Source organism: Hyla sarda, chromosome 1 (genome assembly GCF_029499605.1).
Source record: "Hyla sarda isolate aHylSar1 chromosome 1, aHylSar1.hap1, whole genome shotgun sequence".
In the NCBI taxonomy this organism is placed as follows: Eukaryota; Metazoa; Chordata; class Amphibia; order Anura; family Hylidae; genus Hyla; species Hyla sarda.
This window is the reverse complement of record NC_079189.1, coordinates 116,503,161-116,523,213: the sequence shown is the minus strand read 5'-3', so window position 1 is coordinate 116,523,213 and position 20,053 is coordinate 116,503,161.

The following is a 20,053-nucleotide window of genomic DNA, read 5'->3' as shown; positions in this document are numbered from 1 at the left end:
AAAATATAAAAGAGTTATGAGTTTTAGAAGGCGAGGAGGAAACTAGCAAAATGCAAAAATAAAATTGGCCTGGTCCTTAAGGTCAAAATGAGCTTGGTCCTTAAGGGGTTAAGCATATTAATTTTCATACAAAAATTAATAATTTTAAAGTAGTAAAACAAAATAAAACATGTACAAATTGGGTATTATAATATAAACACAATGGAGAGGCTCCTGTCTATCTGACCGTCACTAAAGACCCGAGCGACCCAACAAACACCTATACCCACGGTGTAAAAAATAGGGACAATGTATTAAAAGTAAATGGGGCTCAAAGGTCAAAGATATCTGGTTTAGAATGATTTGTATTTATTAATATAGAATATAAAATGAATTAAATAGGGAATGCACAGGGCCCTTGTACTCCCCTAATTAATTTAATATACAGTAAAATATATATATTAATCCTAATATAAAAATAGCAATTAAAAACTAAAATTCAATACAAACTAAAAATAACTGTAAAAATTATTCTGCGATTTGAGCCTGTGTGATCAATATAGCGATCGGCTAATCCTGTAGAGCAGCACAGTACAAATGTTCATTCCTGTTCACAGATACAATGTAGCAGCTGCAGATAACGATAAGTCAATTAGTATTGTATCTGTCCAGCCAGTGGCAACTAAATTCCACCGATATAATGATACAATATAGCGCTTTGTGGATAGTCGCTTGAGATCGATCTTTAAGTGTCTCTGTATATACCGCAAATTATCACATCAACCAGTTGGCAATAAAATCCAAAAAATGCTCACCGCTCCCGGGATACCATGGATCTCCCTTCGATGTAGTCCTGTGGACCGGCTGTATAGCGTATTTCGCCCGGTGACTGGCCTCAGTCAGGGATCGTGCTGCTGGAGTCTCGGCCGACTGCCGCTGCTGAAGAAAAAACCGAGGATGGTTTTGAAACGCGTCCAGCGATTCTAAATATGCGATATTGAGCCTGTTAATATAGAACATCTGTCTAACAGCACTAGCGATCATCCGACAGATCCAAGACATTTGTTACAGTGTGCTATCTCCCGAGCGCGCGACCTGTGCACGAGGAACGCCGCCGGGTCACTCACTCTGTATACCGCATCCAGCCGCTACTTTTATTACAAGTTTAAAGCTTACCGGGCTATCTACAACAAGGATTCGATGTTTGCTGACCGCCTTTTTTCCCAGTTGGTTCGATCAAGGGACTCCGCTTGACAGCGCTGCAGTCCCCCCAAACGGTGCCCACCACCAAGTGCTGCATCCTTGGGAGTCGGCCCAGACTCCAGCAGCACGATCCCTGACTGAGGCCAGTCACCGGGCGAAATACGCTATACAGCCGGTCCACAGGACTACATCGAAGGGAGATCCATGGTATCCCGGGAGCGGTGAGCATTTTTTGGATTTTATTGCCAACTGGTTGATGTGATAATTTGCGGTATATACAGAGACACTTAAAGATCGATCTCAAGCGACTATCCACAAAGCGCTATATTGTATCATTATATCGGTGGAATTTAGTTGCCACTGGCTGGACAGATACAATACTAATTGACTTATCGTTATCTGCAGCTGCTACATTGTATCTGTGAACAGGAATGAACATTTGTACTGTGCTGCTCTACAGGATTAGCCGATCGCTATATTGATCACACAGGCTCAAATCGCAGAATAATTTTTACAGTTATTTTTAGTTTGTATTGAATTTTAGTTTTTAATTGCTATTTTTATATTAGGATTAATATATATATTTTACTGTATATTAAATTAATTAGGGGAGTACAAGGGCCCTGTGCATTCCCTATTTAATTCATTTTATATTCTATATTAATAAATACAAATCATTCTAAACCAGATATCTTTGACCTTTGAGCCCTATTTACTTTTAATACAAATTGGGTATTGTCATTATTGTATAGATCAAGGGAATAGAAATAAAGTGTAATTTTTAACGAAAAGTGCACTGCATACAAATGTAAGCTCCCAAAATTACACATTGTGGTTTTTTTTTTTTCAATTTTGACCCATTAACAATTTTTTTTTTTGTTTTACTGTAGAGTTGGTGGTAGCATGAGCAATATCATTGCAATGTATAATTGGTGGTGCAAAATACAAGCCTTCATATGGTTCTTGAACCCTCGCTGTGCCACTTCATTCCCCTCCACCCATTGATCCTCTGCTGTACCTTCATTCAACTGGCCTGTGTCTCCACATATGCATATAGGAAAATATTTGACAGTTATGGCCAAGTTTACCATATGGAAAATCCATGTGGAATATCCAAAAATATCTTCTGCATATATTTCAATTGGAATTCCGCTGCCCAGTTCACAAGTTGGAAATTCCACAAGGGAACTTTTGACAAAGAATTGGATTCCAGCAAAGAGAAGAGAAATGTCTTTATCAATGAGACGGTGCTTATGTCCTCAGCAAATTGTGGTTTGGGCACAAACTAGTGAAAGGTTCCCTTAAACCATAGAAAATCATACCTAAAAAAATACATTATATATGTATAACTACCAGTTATTACTTAAAATTAGGCAACACCTATTGAGAAAGATCCCAAGGTTGTGTTCACGTGTTCAGGTTTTTAGTTGCAATTATTGAATACAAGGATTTGAAAGTCTCAGTCTTTTCTTTGCATGTTTTCTGTTCATTATCTGTTCCTGGCTTTGTATCCAATAAATGCTATAAAAAACATGAACATGTGGAAATACCCTCCAAAAGCTAAATTTATTTAAATGCAGTTTTGCTGAAGTATTTCATCGTTCCTGATACCTGTTTCAGGTTCACTCTAGATTTTCCTTTTTTTAGGACATTAGACATACAGGTTGGTTGAAGTTTCAAAGTTATAAGTAGTTAATGTAGGGTCAAAAAGAGTTTTCACATTAAATATTTAAGTTACAGCTCACAATTCCATCCAGTGTGGAGAAATCACTTTATTTTGTAGACCGTTTTAACATCAAAAAAGTATTACCATGGTGAAGGATCGTCATTTCATTGAAAATCACTAAAGGAATGTCTTAGTGTTGCACATAAAGGCCTTTCAACAGAATGTAATAACTTGGTATTCTAAGCGTGATTGTGAATCACAAATGTCAATTATCATGTTTTCTGTTATCTTCCAAATATATGCAGATGTGCACCTTAATTACCGGAGCTTCTTAAAGGAAGATTGTCCGACTCTCGCCTGACAAGAGAAAGAGAATTTGCTTTATTGGCTGTTCTGCTGACACAAAATATAGAGACTCTAACAAATACTTTAGAACAAAAACTTAAATTAGCAAATTAGTAATCAAATCCTTCTGGAAAAGGTCATTCAGATATTGAAGCCGCCTTTAGTTGTATAGGCAAAAGAAGGACAGTGAAATAGAATACAGAAATTGGGGCTCAGAGTCGTGAATATTAGGATAACATATGTTTATTTCAGTATATAATGTATGAAGTTAGTATACTTGTGAAATGTGAATCACAGGGCCCTTGTGAATCAACAGAAACACAAAATGGTTGTTTACAATAAATGGTTAATACAATAAAATTAAAATCATGACAAATAAAAAGTGTTATTACAATAAAATATGGCTTTTAAAACACATAAAATAATCCTTTAAATAAGTGTCCACACATCTATAGGAATGAAAGCAATGGCGATTTGTAAAAATGCAGTGATTTCTCTGATAGTCTTGGTTCGCTATTTCCACAATTATTTTGTATCCAGTTAGAATAAATAGTAAATGTCTTGAATAAAGAATGCAGCGATTTGTGCAAAGTTAGTTAGTGGCAATTGTATCAATTGACTTTAGAATATAACAAATCTGGATCCTCTATGCTCGCTGTTGGAGACACAGACATCTCCCAATTGTGCAGCTGCAGTGTCAAGTTTAAAAACTTCGTGAGTGGCAGGGAATTCAATGGCGCTGACCAGGACAAAGACAATTCAGGATGGTAGGTTCAAGTAAAAAGCTTTATTCAGCCAAGATGCAATGCGTTTCACTTCTCAAGCACAGCTTCCTCATGCCTGAGGAAGCTACGGTTGCGCACTGAAACGCGTTGCATCTTGGCTGAATAAAGCTTTTTACTTGAACCTACCATCCTGAATTGTCTCTGTCCTTGTCAGCGCCATTGAATTCCCTGCCACTCACGAAGTTCTCTGGATTGTAGAGACAAACTTGATATAATAACAGGCAGAGGACAGCAAGGTAGAAGGAAGTAAAACTTTTAGTGGCTGCCACTTTTAATTGATTTTTCAGAACAAAAATGGTTTTTTTTGACCTTAAGAACCAGGCCAATTTTTCCTTTTTGCATTCTCATTTTTTCCTCCTCCCCTTAAAATCATAACACTTTCAATTTTGCACCTACAGACCCATATAAGGGCTTCTTTTTTAGCGCCACCAATTATACTTTGTAATGTCTTCAATCATTTAATAAGAAAATCTACTGCAAAACCCAAAAATATATATTTGCGCGGTAAATATTGGGGGCTTCTGTTTCTTCACAGTGCGATTTTTGGTAAAAATGACACCAGATCTTTATTCTGTAGGTCCATATGGTCACAAAGATACCTAATTTATGTAGGTTTTGTTTTATTTTACTACTTTTAAAAAAATTATAACTACATGCACCAAAATTAGTATGTTTAAAAGTGTCATATTCTGACTGCTATAACTTCTTTATTTTTCTGTATACAGGGCAATATGAAAAATATCATTTTTTTGCTCCGTAGTCTTTAGTTTTTATTGGTACCATTTTTGTTTTGATGGGACTTTTTGATCGCATTTTATTTGTTTTTTTTTATGGTATATGAAGTGATCAAAATATGCACAATTTTGGACTTTGTTTTTTTTTTTTTACGTGTACACCATCGACCATGCGGTTTAGCTAACCTTATAATTTAATAGTTTGGACATTTACGCACACGGTGGTACCACATATGATGATTTTTATTTTTTATTACATTATTTTATTAAAAAAATGGTAAAAGGGGGGTGATTTAAACTTTTAATAGGGAAGGAGTTAATTCACTTTTATTTTTTTTAATTTTCTTAGCCATAGAGGGCTATAACATGAAATCTTTTGATTGCTTCAACTGATCAATGCTGTGATCTGCTGAACAGACTTGGAGCAGCAGATTGCCGAATGGACGATGAGGAGGCAGGTGAGGACCCCCTTGTCGTCCAGTAAGCTGATCAGGGCATCGCGATTTTGTTACGATAGTCTCGATCAGCTCCGCTTCACTTTCATTTTAGACACTGCAATAAAATTTATCGCGGCGTCTAAAGGGTTAATGCAGGGCATTGGCCCGATTGGCGGTGCCCGGGATTGGCCGTGGGTCCTAGCTGTCTGTAGCAAATGGGACCCACCGGGTTTAACCTGTTCTTCACTGGCGAGAATGGTTTAAACCCTGTAAATGGGACCAGGGCATACATGTACACCCTTGGTCCTTAAGCACCATGGCTCGAGGGCGTACCTGTACGCCCTTGGTCCTAGACAGGATAAGGTATACAAAGAGATGTGCACTTTTGCAGAGGTTACATAGTCTATCATATATGCACAAGTTAATACAACAGTGTCCATCTCATTTAGGTCCAGAATATTGGAATAACAGAATGTATATTATATCAGAATGCTGATAATCATTAATTCATGACTACTTTCAAGGTTTATATTAATAATTTTTTAATATACTGTAATTAAAATCTAGGACTTTTACAAGAAGATTCATAAAATGACACTGAAATAAGCCAATCCTCATATTTGAAACTTTTTACTGCAAAGGTCATTACTAATACAACTTTTTAGCTGTGGCTAGAATCTAAGGACTAAAGCTGGATGATTTGTCTAGGTACAAGTCAAAGCATGCAGGATCTTTTCTACAGCCCTGAGTGTTGTCAGTCTGCCTCTGTTAATCGCTTAAGGTAAAATGACTTACTTCTATAGAGCCTTATTGATGTGAACTCCCCTTTTGCGAGAAATAAATAGTAATAAATATATTCTGTGGACAGTTTTTAGATGGCTGTTATTTTAGTTTACATGCTGCAATCATGATACCTGGGCTCTCTGCCATTTGCTAAACTGTATTTAGATGATGATCTGTACTAATGATTAGAAGAACCCCAGGGCATATTGATCTTGTGATCATATTAAAATGTGGCTGTATTAAAATGTGGCTGTATGATATTCATAATATTGAACTTAACAATATGGGCAACAATATGATAAATAGGGATGAGCAAATTGAATCTGACGAATCCGAATTCGTTACGTATTTCAGAAAAAAACGCTTAGCAATTAATCCGAATATCGCTGCGATTCGATTGCAGGAATCACTTCATTAAACTCCCTTTAGTGTGGTCCAGGCTCCAGGGCATCTAAAATGGCAGATCCACATGTGAGGACATGGGACAAGGAACTCTGGGAAGACGGGTAGGCGGGATGACCCCGAATCACATGCAACATGCAGCCTATAAGCAGCCAACCATCCCTGTGATATCACAGCCCTACATAATCGGCAGCTATCTTGCGGCCAGGCAGTGCAGCGTTTTATTTCAGAGAGAGAGTTTCATTGCAGGGAGATATAGAGCAGAGTGTGCATTGCACAGAAAAACGGCTTCACAGCAGCGATTCAGCACAAGCCAAAATCCCTGCAGAAAAGCACTGACAGGGAAAGGAGAGAGAAAGTACACTTTTGGGTGTAATACACAGCAACTCTACTGCTGGAGTGGTGTACAGCAACTCTAAAGCTTATCGAGGCCAGTTAGGCTGAGCACTAAAAGCCATTGTCACCTGTTATTAGTGCCCAAAAATACTTTACTGGGCTCTACTACACAGCGATTTTGTACTGCTACAGTTGGGCATACAACAACTGTAAAGCTAACAGGGGCCAGTTAGGGGGAGCAAGAAAAGCCATGGTCACCTGATTACAGTGCCTAATACAGATTGCGTAGCAGTGCTTATTGTACTATCATAAGAGTAACTTGTTCATACATAGGTAATATACAATTGTTTTCCCTGTAAAACTAATTTGGGCCTAGTTACTGTGAAAGGCCAGGCAAAGCTACACATATTTTGAGTGGAGTGTATTGTCCACCTCACATAAGTGTAACCTGTGTGTACATAGGTGGTGTCCTTTTTTTTTTCCTGTAATACTTTTGGACTAGTTACTGTGAAAGGCCAGCCAATGCTACACACTTGTTTCTGTAGCCTAATACAGTTTTAAGCGGTTTACTATACGTACAACTTCGGGGTGTCCTTTATATATTTTCCAGAAAGGCCAGCCAAAGTTTCACACTGGTTTCTTTAGCCTTAAACAGTTTAAAGCATAGTGTATTGTCCACCTCTCATAAGTGTAAACTGTACGTACACCTACGTGGTGTTCATTTCTTTCCTGAAAAACTAATTTTGGCCTAGTTACTGTGAATGGTCAGCTAAAGCTACCCACTTGTTTCTGTACCCTTATACAATTTGTAGTGGGGCGCAGAAGTTTAAACTGTATGTACAACTACGTGGTGTCCTTTATATATGTTTCTGTTAAAATAATTTGGTAGTTACTGTGAAAGGCCAGCCAAAGCTACCCAATTGTTTCTGTAGTCAAATACAATTTTAAGCGTAGTGGAGCGCATAGTCTTTTCTCATCAGTTTGAACTGTATGTACACCTATGTGGTGTTCTTTATTTTTTTCCTATTAAACTAATTTGGGCATAGTTACTGTGAAAGGCCAGCCAAAAGCACACACTTGATTCTGTAGACTAATATAGTTTTAAGGGTAGTGGAGCGTATTGTCTTCCTCTCATAAGTGTAACATATATGCACTCAGCTGGTATATTAGTATGTCAGGCAGAGATGTGCCAGGACGTGCACAGAGGAGTTGCAGAATCCTAAATTTGTCAGGAAGAGGTCACAGCAGACTAGGGGCGAGTGGCAGCAAGAGTCACAGTGAGAGGCCTGAGTTCCCGGTATCAGTTAGGGGTCGTGTATCGACCAGCAACCCATCTGCTGTCATCAATTGGTTAACTGGTCATCCACTTCATCACAAGTGCCATCTGGCACCCCCAGTCAACAGTCGGTGGGTTCCTCTGACACAACCCTCAGTTGGTATGGCCCTGGAGCAGTCTCAGTCCTCCCATTGCCTCTGTCCTATGCTATTCCTTCCCCCACAGAAGTATGGTATGCTGTGGGTTCAGCATATGATAGTGAGGACGATCTACCAAAGGACAGTCAGCAACTACTGCCCAGCCAAGAAGATGAGGAGACATCTGCCACTTCCTCCATTAGGCGGGTAAGTAGTGATGAAGAGAGTGGTGTGGGAGATAGTGTTGCGAGCGTTCAGGCTCCTGAAGCCGACACTGTTGAGGAACCTGAGGAGGACATCAGTGACATGCAGACACAACTCGATGATGATGAAGCTGATCACACTTGGGAGCTGGGTGCAAAAGGGGCTTCATCATCATTATCATCATCAGAAGAATTGGGTTGCAGGTTGCCCGTGAGGCAGTAGCTGAGCCAGCAAGGTGGTAGCATGGTTGGCAGTCAGCATGGTGGCAAAAGTGGGAAGTCTGGAGCAAAACGTGCCCTAGGTAGACCACCTGCTTTGCTGCAGCCTACCTTCCCGGGAAGTAGTGGAACAGGGATTCCTGGAGTCGGCGGCAGTAGCAGTCAATCAGTGTAGACTGTTGGGCGGAAAATCAGCTACTTGGCGGAGTGGCAGTTTTTTTTATCAAGCATCCGGAGGATATTAACCTGGCCACATGCAAGATGTGTCGGCAGAAGGTGAAGCATGGCTGGGGTCCCAATGTTGGCACCACGGCCCTGCGTCAACATATGCAGCGTCACCACAAATTGGCCTGGGAGAATTGTGGCTCCGATGTGGTGATCCAACCTGCAGCATCACCCAGTGGCACGCAACTGCCTGTTTCAGCCATCCAAGGCTCCACCACCTCAGCTGAAGGGAGCTTTGTGTCATACCCATCTTCTGTCGCTCCAGATGCTCCAGCTCCTCCTAATTCAAGTCATTCCGCCAGCAGTCCATCAGCAAAGCCATATCCAAAAAAAACAGTATGTGCCCACTTATCCAATGGCACAGAAGCTGAATGTGCTCCTGTCCAAGTTGCTGGTGCTGCAGTCCCTCCCTTTCCAAGTGGTGGACTTTGCACCTTTCAGAGAATTGATGGCTTGTGCCGAGCTGAGGTGGAGAGTCCCAAGCTGTAATTTCTTTGCAAAAAAGGCAGTGCCAGCCGTGCACAATTTTGTGGAACAGAAGGTGGGCCAGTCCTTGAGCCTGTCGGTGTGTACCAAAGAGCACGGCATTGCTGACGTGTGGAGCTGTAACTACAGTCAGGGACAATACATGTCCTTTACGGTCCACTGGGTGAATGTGGTTATTGCACAGCAACAACAGCAAATTGGACAGGTTAAGCTGCTTCCGCCTCCACGCTCTCATGCCATTGGTCCTGTGACAGTGTGCGACTCTGCCTCCTCATCCTCTACCGTGTCCTCAGCCTCCACTTCACGGACAAGTCTCAGTGCCCCTCAAGCATACCATGTGTGCAGGGCACAGCGGTGTCATGCTGTTCTTAACATGGTTTGCCTTGGCGAACAGAGTCCCACAGGGGAGGAACTGCTGAAAATCATTCATCAAGAAATCGAATCATGGTGACCGACAACGGGAAGAACATCTTGTCTGTGCTGCGTCAAGGAAGCCTGAGCCATGCGCCCTGCATGGCACACGTGTTTAATGTGGTTGTCAAGTGGTTCCTGAAGTGTTCCCCCATCTGCAAGACATCCTAACAATGGGAAGAAAACTTTGTGTGCATTTTAGCAACTCGTACACCACAAAACACACAGTCTGATTTGCGACGTTTCCACACGTTGGAATTCCACCCTCCATATGTTGGACCAACTGTACGAACAGAGAAAAGACATCACTGAGCTCTCGATGATCCAAGCAGATAAGGGTACTCCCCCTGTAACTTTGATGTCTAACCAGTGGCAGCTCACACGTGACATCTGCTGTTTGCTCAGGCCCTTTGAAGAAGCAACATTGTCAGCCGCCAAGATTACGGGATGAATGATGGCATTCCACTGATTCATATCCTACAACACGTGTTGGAAACAATGGCTGGTCAGAGCACTAGAGACTTGGTGCCTACATCTCTCATGAGCCCTGTGGGGGCTGAACTGGAAGAGGACAAGGAGTGGGACAGTGGAGCACAGTTTAGGTTTCGCGAAATGGGTGGTTTTTATAGTCATCTGACAGGATAGGAGGAACAGGAGCAGCCAGAGGAGTTACAGGGTGATGAGGAAGAAGAGACAGAGGACCCAGACACACCGTAGCAGTATACAGTGGAGATGGAGGCTGGTAGTCCCTCTGAGTCACTTGCACAAATGGCACGATGCATGCTCACTTGTTTGTGTAGTTACCACCGAATTGTCACCATTCGGCAGCGGGAGGACTTCTGGCTCTCCACCTTATTGGACCCTCGCTACCAGCATAAAATGGGGGCCTTTTTTACACCCACTGAGAGTGAGGTCAAACTGACATACTAAAGAGACATCCTACGTAGTCAATTGGCCGATGCCTATCTGCGCCATCATCCATACACTCGCAGGTCTTTCTCGAGGGGCCCTCTGAGCTCACCTTTCACTGCCATGGCTGCTGGGGAGGGAAGGGGTGGCAGGAGCAATACCAGCTCCATCAGCAACAGCATAAGTCTGCAGTTGTTGATGAGTAACTTTCTTGACCAGCATAGGAAAGCAACTCATCAGCAGCAGGTGAGCAGGACCTGAAATAGCAGATGGTAGCATACCTACACATGACCCTGCCAACACACTATGAAGATCTGCTGGACTTCTGGGCAGCCAAACCTGATTTGTGGCTGGAAAAGAGTTTGCCCTGGAAAAGCTGTCCTGCCCGGCCAGTAGTGTGCCATCAGAGCGGGTGTTTAGTGATGTGGGTTCCATAGGAACCCCAAGGAGAACTCATCTGTCCATGAAAAATGTGGAGAGACTGACCTATGTGAAGATGAATCAGGCATGGATCAGCCAGGATTTCCACCCACCAATGCCTGATGCATCAGAGTAGATTGACCATGGTGCCACACCAACACTTCACAAATATGGATAGTGCAAAACACATTTAAGGTGCTGCTCCCCAGTTACAGAAATTCCTCTGCATCAGACCACAAGTAAGTATTGAGGATATGCATTAGCTAAAACGTAACTTTTCTTAGGATAAAATATATGGACCCCAATATTTTTTTTATATCTAAGAAAAGGAAAGGTGTGCAAAAAACACCATGTGCCACCTACACCACCAAGTATTGACGTGATACAAAGACCTCTCAAAAGGTGGAAGGGAACAACGTTTGATCCATTGTAACCAGTGGGGGTAAAAACTTCCCCTGTAATTTTATCCTAGGATATCCTAGGAATATTATTAAAAGTTACGTTTTCCGTAATGCATATACCTTAATACGCAAGGGTTAACTGGGAATGAATGAATTGCCATCTGCAGTGCTGTCCCCACATCAGGGAACTAGTTATATGTGACCCGCGAGCGCTTTTCTGCTTCCTGGCCAACTCTTTACATGACAGTGTGCTCAGCCTATCACTAGCCGAGGCAGCGATGTCCCGCCTCTGCCGGTGATAAGCTGAGCGCACTGTCATGTGCAATGTCCTTACATGGCAGTGCGCTCAGCCTATCACTGGCAGAGGTGGGACATGACTGTGGCCGGTGATTCCCTGACGGCTCTCAGCAGAGGACCACAAAGCCGTTACCTGTAGCAACGGGGGAACGTTGTGAAGGTAAGTCAAAGTTTATTTTTGAAGCCCCGTGCACAGGAATATGTCACATTCAATATTACAGATGTCCTTTAACTGTGACGCTGATCAGAAGCCCTGCGCCCGCGTTCACAATTAATTAATTCCCAGACATGGGAAGAATGTACAGGGCTGCTGCGGTTCACAGTTAACCCTTGCTTGGAGGGGCGGGTTATCAGGAAACAGAAAGGCGTCCGCGGGTCACATGTGACTAGTTCCCTGACATGGGGACAACGCTGCGGCTGACAATTCATTCATTCCCAGTTAACCCTTGCAGGGACTTCGCTTGGGGGGAGGTTTATCAGGAAGCAGAGGAGCGCCCACGGGTCACATATGACTAGTTCCCTGATGTGGGGACAGTGCTGCATCTGGCAATTCATTCATTCCCTGATGTGGGAACTGCCGCGGGGGGAATCATGATAGCGCTGTGGCTGACATGTTACTAATTCCCCCGCTATGGGGATCGTGCGCCCGCGGGAATCATGATAGCTGATTCCCCCGCGGGTGCACGGTCCCCATGGCAGGGAAGGGGTTACATGTCAGCCGCAGCGCTGATACAGGGCATTCAAGCTGGGCGCAGGGCAGGCTGACAGCGGGAGGAGACATCCATCCTCCCTCAACAATTCAATGAATATTCATTACAGGGGTGTGGAAAAGGGGCAAAACCATTGCAGAAAAAAAAAAACAGCAATGCCTGCAGATCTGACGTCTTGTCCACAACAGTGAACAAACATGGCCGCAGGTGTGGACAACAGTCAAAAGCAAATAGAAAAACTACTGAACTTCCTTCACAGAAAAGAGGTCAGTAAAAAACATATATGCTGTGGACAGATGTATAACATATGATTTACAAAAGTGCTAAACTCACCACAAGCACACTAGATAACAATAAAACTGTGGTACCGGAGTACCCCTTTAAGGTAAATGAGTCAGTTACTTAATTTTTTAAGAAGGTGTTCGTAAAGAACACCACTGGGTTTACCATAGATAAACCCCCTAGTCTCCTCGTGCGGTACGTAACCTCCCTCTTGACTAGGTTCATCCTGTTCCCCCATAACAGTTGGAAAAACAGGCTGTAGATTCTAGTATAGTAAGCCTCTGGCAAGATAAACACGCTGCCCAGATAGATAAACACTGGGAGCAGGTACGATTTGATAAGGTGTACCCTTTCCCTGAGGGTCATAGACCAACTCTTCAACTGGTCCACCTTCTGAGCGACATTCTGGAGCTTACTATCCCAGTTTTTGGTGGGATAATCATCCTGGCCGAATGTGATGCCTAAGACTTTTGCTGATTCTTGGGGCCCTGGAAGGGTGTCCAGGAGATCAAACGTGGGATCCCCCCCTCCTCCCAGCCAGAGACTATCACACTTATCCCGGTTGATCTTAGACCCAGATGCCTCCAAGTAGTGGTCCACCTCCGACATCACCACATCGACCTCCTCTCTCTCTCGGAGACGAAAATAGTGACATCGTCAGCGTACGCCACCACTCTCTGGGTGACAGCCGGCTCTGCCAGACTCATCCTGACTCCCCCCAATGGTCCGCGACTCACCCTCCTAAGGAAGGGATCGACCGCGAACACATATAAGAGTGGGCTCAAAGGACAACCCTGACGGACTCCAGATCCCACCTCAAAAGAGCGGCCAGACCACCCGTTCACCAGCGGGAAACTCTCTGCCCCTGCATACAAGATCTTAAGCCAATTAACAAAAGTACTCGGTAAGCCATATCTCAGGAGGACGGACCAGAGGTACTCGTGGTTCAGCCGATCAAATGCTTTGGCCTTATCCAAGGACAGCAAGTACCCCTTCCAGAGACCTGCACTACTCCGCTCCACTGCCTCCCTGACACTAAGGACAGCACTTAAGGTGCTTCAGCCTGGAACAGAGCAGTGCTGAGCCCCCGAAAGGAGCCGGGGTGCAAACTTCACCAACTGATTAAACAGTATCTTGGCCACAAGCTTCCTGTCCGTATTGAGAAGAGCTATGGGCCTCCAAATCTGAACACGGCTGGGATCTTTACCCTTTGACAGAAGAATCAGGGCTGACCTCCTCATTGACTTCTGTAGAGTGCCCGAGCAGAGACACTCATTGAATACCTCAGTCAAGAGGGGAGCTAAAGACTCCTTAAAGGTCCTGTACCACTCGGATGTTAAGCCATCTGGACCTGGCGACTTCTTAGGGGGAAAGCCCCTCGATCGCCAGTCTCACTTCCTCTTCCCTGATCTCTTCTGCCAAAACGCCAAGAGAGGGGTCTACCCCTGGCTCAGGAATGGTTTCAACCAGGAAACCCGACATCACATCCCGATCCAGATCCTTCCTCCCCAAGAGGTGCGAGTAGAAGGATCTGACGACCTCCAAGATCCCTGATCTGAACCGATTCAGAGATCCTGTACTATCAATCAGTCCTGAAATGACTTTACTACTCACTGACATCTTGCAGTTTCTGTAAGGGTCGGGCGAGCGGTACTTCCCGTAATCCCTCTCAAAAACCAAAGATGCATGTCTATTGTACTGACACCTCATCAGCAAGGACTTCACTCTGGAGATATCCTCTCGGCTGCCTCCAGTCGAGACAAGAAGTTCAAGTTTCCTCCTCAGACCCTGATACAGGCGATACCTGTTCAGGGACCTGAGGCTCGAGAGTTGGCGGAGGAACCCCGCAACCCGCTTCTTGAATATCTCACACAACTCCAGCTTATTACTACAAAGATCCAGTAAAGGTACCTGACTCTGAAGAAAATCTTCAAAGGACTGTCTTACCTCCGCTTCCTCCAGGAGGGACAAATTCAGCTTCCAATAACCTTTACCCATCCGAGGGGTCTCTGAAACATTCAGGGAAAACAAAATCATACAGTGATCGGAGAACTCCACCTCAACCACGGACACTGCGGCAGAGACGGCTTCCTCCTTTAAATAAAACCTATCTATCCTAGACCTGTGACTACCTTGATGATAGGTGAAACCCGTGTGGCCCGAGGGGCTCCGGATGTGGGCGTCCTCTAGGCGAGCATCTCTAGCTATGCTAATCAGTGCCACGCTATCGCAAGTCAGCTGACCATTGGAGCCTCTCCTATCTTGGGACCTCGTGACATTATTGAAGTCCCCTCCAAAGATCACTTGCCGACTCGTAAAAAGAAAGGGCTTAATCCTCATAAAGAGATTTTTACGGCCCCGCTTAGTTTGTGGGGCGTAGATGTTAATGAGCCGGAGCTCCTGTCCCTTCATGAAGACATCTAAGATCAGGAACCTCCCCATTTCCAATTCAATAACCCGTCGGCATTCAACAGGAACGGTAAAAAGGACCGCCAGCCCACTATACGGCTCAGCCGAAAGAGACCAGTGGGAGGGGCCACACCTCCACTCTCTTTTGGCTTTTACCAGAGAGGCTAGATCTGACAACCTGGTCTCTTGTAAAAAGAAAATGTCGGCTTCAACACGGCCGAGAAAATCAAAGGCTGCAAATCTAGCACAAATCTAGCACAATTAATAGATGCCAGCGTCAATGGGGTGAGTGCTGCCATACAGGGTGATTAAATTAGACGGCCACACCCTTTACTTTTGTTTCCCTTTCTTTTTCGCCCCCTCATCCCTTGAAGAAGACGAGAGGGCAGGACCACACTTAGACCTTTTTTTGGATTCAGATTGATCCATTTGATCCCCGTCTCCATCTGGCCCCGGTCTAGCCCTGCCCTCCGAGGAAGGTGTCCCGACAGGACAGGGCCCAGTTCCCCCCAGTGGCTCTTTCTTCCTAGGCACCCCGCCCTCACCTTCTCCCTCCAAGGGGGAGGAGATGGTATCGAGGACGAGGTACCGGTTTGACAGGTCAATTAGAGGGGGGGGGGGCAGTCAGGCTTCCGTTTTGGACCTGGCCCGTAGTACAAGGAACAGATGACTCTGACCTCTTCTTTCTCCCTTTCCTTTTGCCCTTATCTTTCTTTTTAGGCCTCTCCCCACTATCCTCATCCACACTTTCATAGTGGGAGGAATCAGAATGGTCGGCCATGTTGCCATCCTCTTTGTGCAGTCTCCTGATCTCCTCATCTAGCACGTTCTCCTCCAAGGCTTCAGCAGTTACAGGGCCAGCTTCAGGAGCAGGGGCCGAAGCTACCCCTGCCACCTGGGCACTCTCCAGCTCCCTACTCCTTCTACGATTTTCCTCCCGCCTTAGTTTGGCGGGGCCCTTTTTCCCCCTCACTAGCCCTGTTGCGCCCCCATCCCTGCCCGTACCCTCCCCAGCTGAGGCAACTTCACACCTCTCCTCAGCCGGAGCAGCCGCCGCACGGGTGAAGGCGCAAGGACAACAGGCTAAAAGGGTGTCCGAGGACACCACACAGGTGGCGCTGGATCTGCCGACAGGATGCGGCCAGATGACCCACCCCAGCACACAAAGCGCAGACCTGCACAGTACAGGCTGCGCTAAAGTGGGTGGGGCTGCCACACCTGTGACAGACCTTAGGCTGCCCCTGGTAGAAGACCTGAATCCTATCACATCCAAGGAAGGCGGCTGACGGAATGTGGGCAACCGTACTGCCTGAACGCTTGAGTTTGACGGAAAACGTCCAGGCCCCAGACCAGATCCCGTGCTCATCAAAGTTTTTCTTGGGCATGTCCGTTACATCTCCATACCGACCGAGCCAGGTCATCATATCATAACAAGAAAGCAACTTGTTACAGGTCAAAACGGTCACTTTCTTGACAGAGTTCGCCTTTACGGCAAAATCCCGCCAGCCGGGCTCGTTCTTCGCCACTTCGTAGTTTGACCAGAAGAGTTCAAGACCCTCTGGCCGAACGAAACTGACATCAAACTCAAATGAACCGTAGGGATGAATCAGGGCAAAGATGTCACTCGCCCTGCATTCCATCTGAAGGAGGAGCTCAACCACTTTAGCGCGAGGTAGACACACATCCTCGCCCCTCCAAATCAGACGGACCACATTCCTACGGTTATTGTCCTGCCAAGGTGTCGGGAGGGACCAGACCACCTCCCTATTCCGCTCTCGGAAAGCCCCCAAACCGTGCCTCTCTTTCCAGAAAGACAGGTCGACCTCACCCCTTCCCTCTACCTGGATCGACCTGTCACCCCTGCGTAAAGCCTCCAGGAGGCGCTGTTGCAAATGGCCCCCAGGGCCGGACGGAGACGGGGACCCCCCTGAACCCCCAGCAGTGACATTGGCATAGCTCCTAGGAGCAGTCACTACCAGGGAGGCATCCAGACCCAGAACCACTAATACCACCATTCACACCACCACTCTCATCCACACCAGACTTCCCTTTCATAACACTACCACTCCCACCAACATTCACTCCACTGACACTCCCACATACACTCCTCTCATCCACAACACTACTACACTCAGCATTCTCACATTGTGCACTCTTGATCTGACTAATAGATTCTGGGCTGGCTGAGAGTTGTAGTATTGCTGGCTTCAGAATAGTCTTTTTCTCTGGCTTAGGCGCTGCTGCTGGGGTCGACACTGATGGCTCCTCCTCCATGGCTGATGTTATTATCAGAGTGTGAGGCTGCCCCACCGGGCGCACCCCGGCTCCTCCCACAATGCCAGCACCTGCTTTGCCCGACTGCACGGGCTCTGCGGATGATTCCGGCACCCGGACACCCCCCCCCCCTCACAGAGGAGTGCCCCGCAGTACCCGCAGAACACACTATACTCGAAGGACCGCCCCCCGAGCACATGGACCTACCACTCTCTGCCACCAGCACCTGGACACTCCCCCCGCTCACAGGGGAGTGCCCTGCAGTGCCGGTAGTGCCCACAGCACTCGGGGAAGCGTCCCCCAAGCACATGGTGGCATAGCTTGCTTCTGGCACTTGGACACGCCCCCCGCCACCCTGGGGTGGTCCTGTAGTGCCAGAGCTGCCCACCATGACCCCATCCTGCCCCTCCCTACCAACAGGATGGGTGGGCTTCACTTCTATTGTGTCCGCAGCCTTTACTGACGCCATGCTGTACCCCCCATGCTGGCTCCGTTTCACCACAGAAACGGGGTCTGGCAGTCTGGGGAGCTGGCCCAGACTGCTGGAAAGGAACAAAGACATTCTGCACAGTTTCCTGCATCTTATGTTTCTTAGCCTTATGCTTAACTGCCACATCCTCACATGGGTCTTCTCCAAAAGTGAAATTCTGGAGGTGGGCTGGGGACTCCTGTAACACTATAGCCCTCAGCAATCCCCCAGCCTCACTCTCCGCATTATTCTCATCACTATCAGTCAGTGGAAGTGCCACCTGTGCCGGCTCAATGTAGCTGTCCTGGGTGGTATGGGCTACAGGCACAGCATCTTTCTCCACAACTGCACTTTCCACCACCTTCTCCTCTTCCTCACCACCATCCTCACTTTCTTCACTGTCACTACTCTCCCCATCATCCACCTCCACCTTACCTGGGGATTTCGTGACGGCAAACCGATCCTCGTTGATCAGCTTCTCCCGGAAGAGGCCGCTCCCTTCAACGATCTCTGCCCTCTGCAACTCTAATTTCACAATTTCGCTTTTCAGCGCTAAGATCCTTTTCTTTAATTCTGGACGGTTCTTTTTGGACCCCGTATTTGCCAGATTCTGAGACACCCGTAGATCCTCTCTGGCCATCTTCAGCTCCTTGCCACACTGGTCGTACTCCGCAAACCTTGCGGCCATGCGAGAGCAGTAGGTTGCGCTGGACTCTTTGGGCCCTCTCTCAGCCCACAACTCCACACTTTTCCTCCTCGCCTTCTTTCCACCAGATCTCTGGCTGTCACCCGTTGCCAGAGGAGCAGAGCCTGCATTGCTGCAGACTCTGCTAGATCTTCTTCCTCCGGCCGGAACATTGGCTGTTGCAGTTTTCTCTCCACTCCCCGCCAGCCTGGAAGAACGAGGAGTGGAGGCCCGAGACTCAATGCAGGGAGGCTCTCCCGAGGAGCCTGCCACGCTCCTGGGAAAGGCTGATGTAACATCTGCTGCTTTCTGCTTCTTGAAGTCTGGAGGAGCACACAAAGGGACACACCCACTCGCTGCTCACACTGAACGGTTCTGGACTGCTGTGTTCACAGGAATTGCTCTCTGCTGACATCTCTGTCCATGTCAGGAACTGTCCAGAGTAGCATAAGTTTGCTATGAGCATTTTCTCCTGCTCTGGACAGTTCCTGATATGGGCATCAGGTGTCAGCCGAGAGCACTGTGGACAACACAAAAAAGAAATTCAAAAAGAAAAAAAAAATTCTGTAGCATACAGCTGCTAATAAGTACTGGAAGGATAAAGATTTTTTTAATAGAAGTAATTTAGAAATCTGTATAACTTCCTGGCAACAGTTGATTTAAAAAAAAAAAATCCACCTGAGTATCCCTTTAAGCACCCGGACATTTTTCATTTTTACACTTTAGTTTTTTCCTTCTCCCCTTCTAAAAATCATAACACTTTCAATTTTGCACCTACAGACCCATATAAGAGCTTGTTTTTTGCATCACCAATTGTTTTTTGTAATTAAATCAATTATTTTATAACATAAATTGGGGCAAAACAAAAAACTTACTTGTGGGGAGAAAAAAAACCATGCCAATTTGTAACTTTTTTTTTGGGGGGGGGGGGCTTTCCTTTCTACGCAGTGCACTTTTTGGTAAAAATGACACCTTATCGTTATTCTGTAGCTCCATAAGGTTACAAAGATACCCAATTTATTTTGTTTTTATTTTATTTTACTACTTTAAAAAAAAATGATAACTACATTGCACCAAAATTTGTATATTTAAATTTGTCATCTTCCAACCCCTGTAATTTTTTTTATTTTTCTGCATACTGGCCTGTATGAGGGCACATTTTTTTGCTACATGGTCTGTAGTTTTTATCAATACCATTTTTGTTTTGATAGGACTGTAAAAAAATTTTAATTTTTTTTAATGGTATATGAAGTGACCAAAAATTAACAATTTACAATTTTGTTTACGCGTACGCCATTGACCGTGCGGTTCAACTAACCTTATATTTTAATAGTTCAGACATTTATGTATGCGGCGGTACCACATATGTTTATGATTATTTTTTATTACATTATTTTATTAAAAAAAATGGGAAATAGGGAAGGGGCTTATTCCCTTTTATTACCTTTTTTGTTACATTTTTTATTTTCTTCTTTAGTCCCTGGGGGCTTTACCGTGCTATATTTTGATTGCATACACCGTTCAATGCTGTGCCATAGCATAGTATTGATCAGTGTTATCGGTGCTCTGC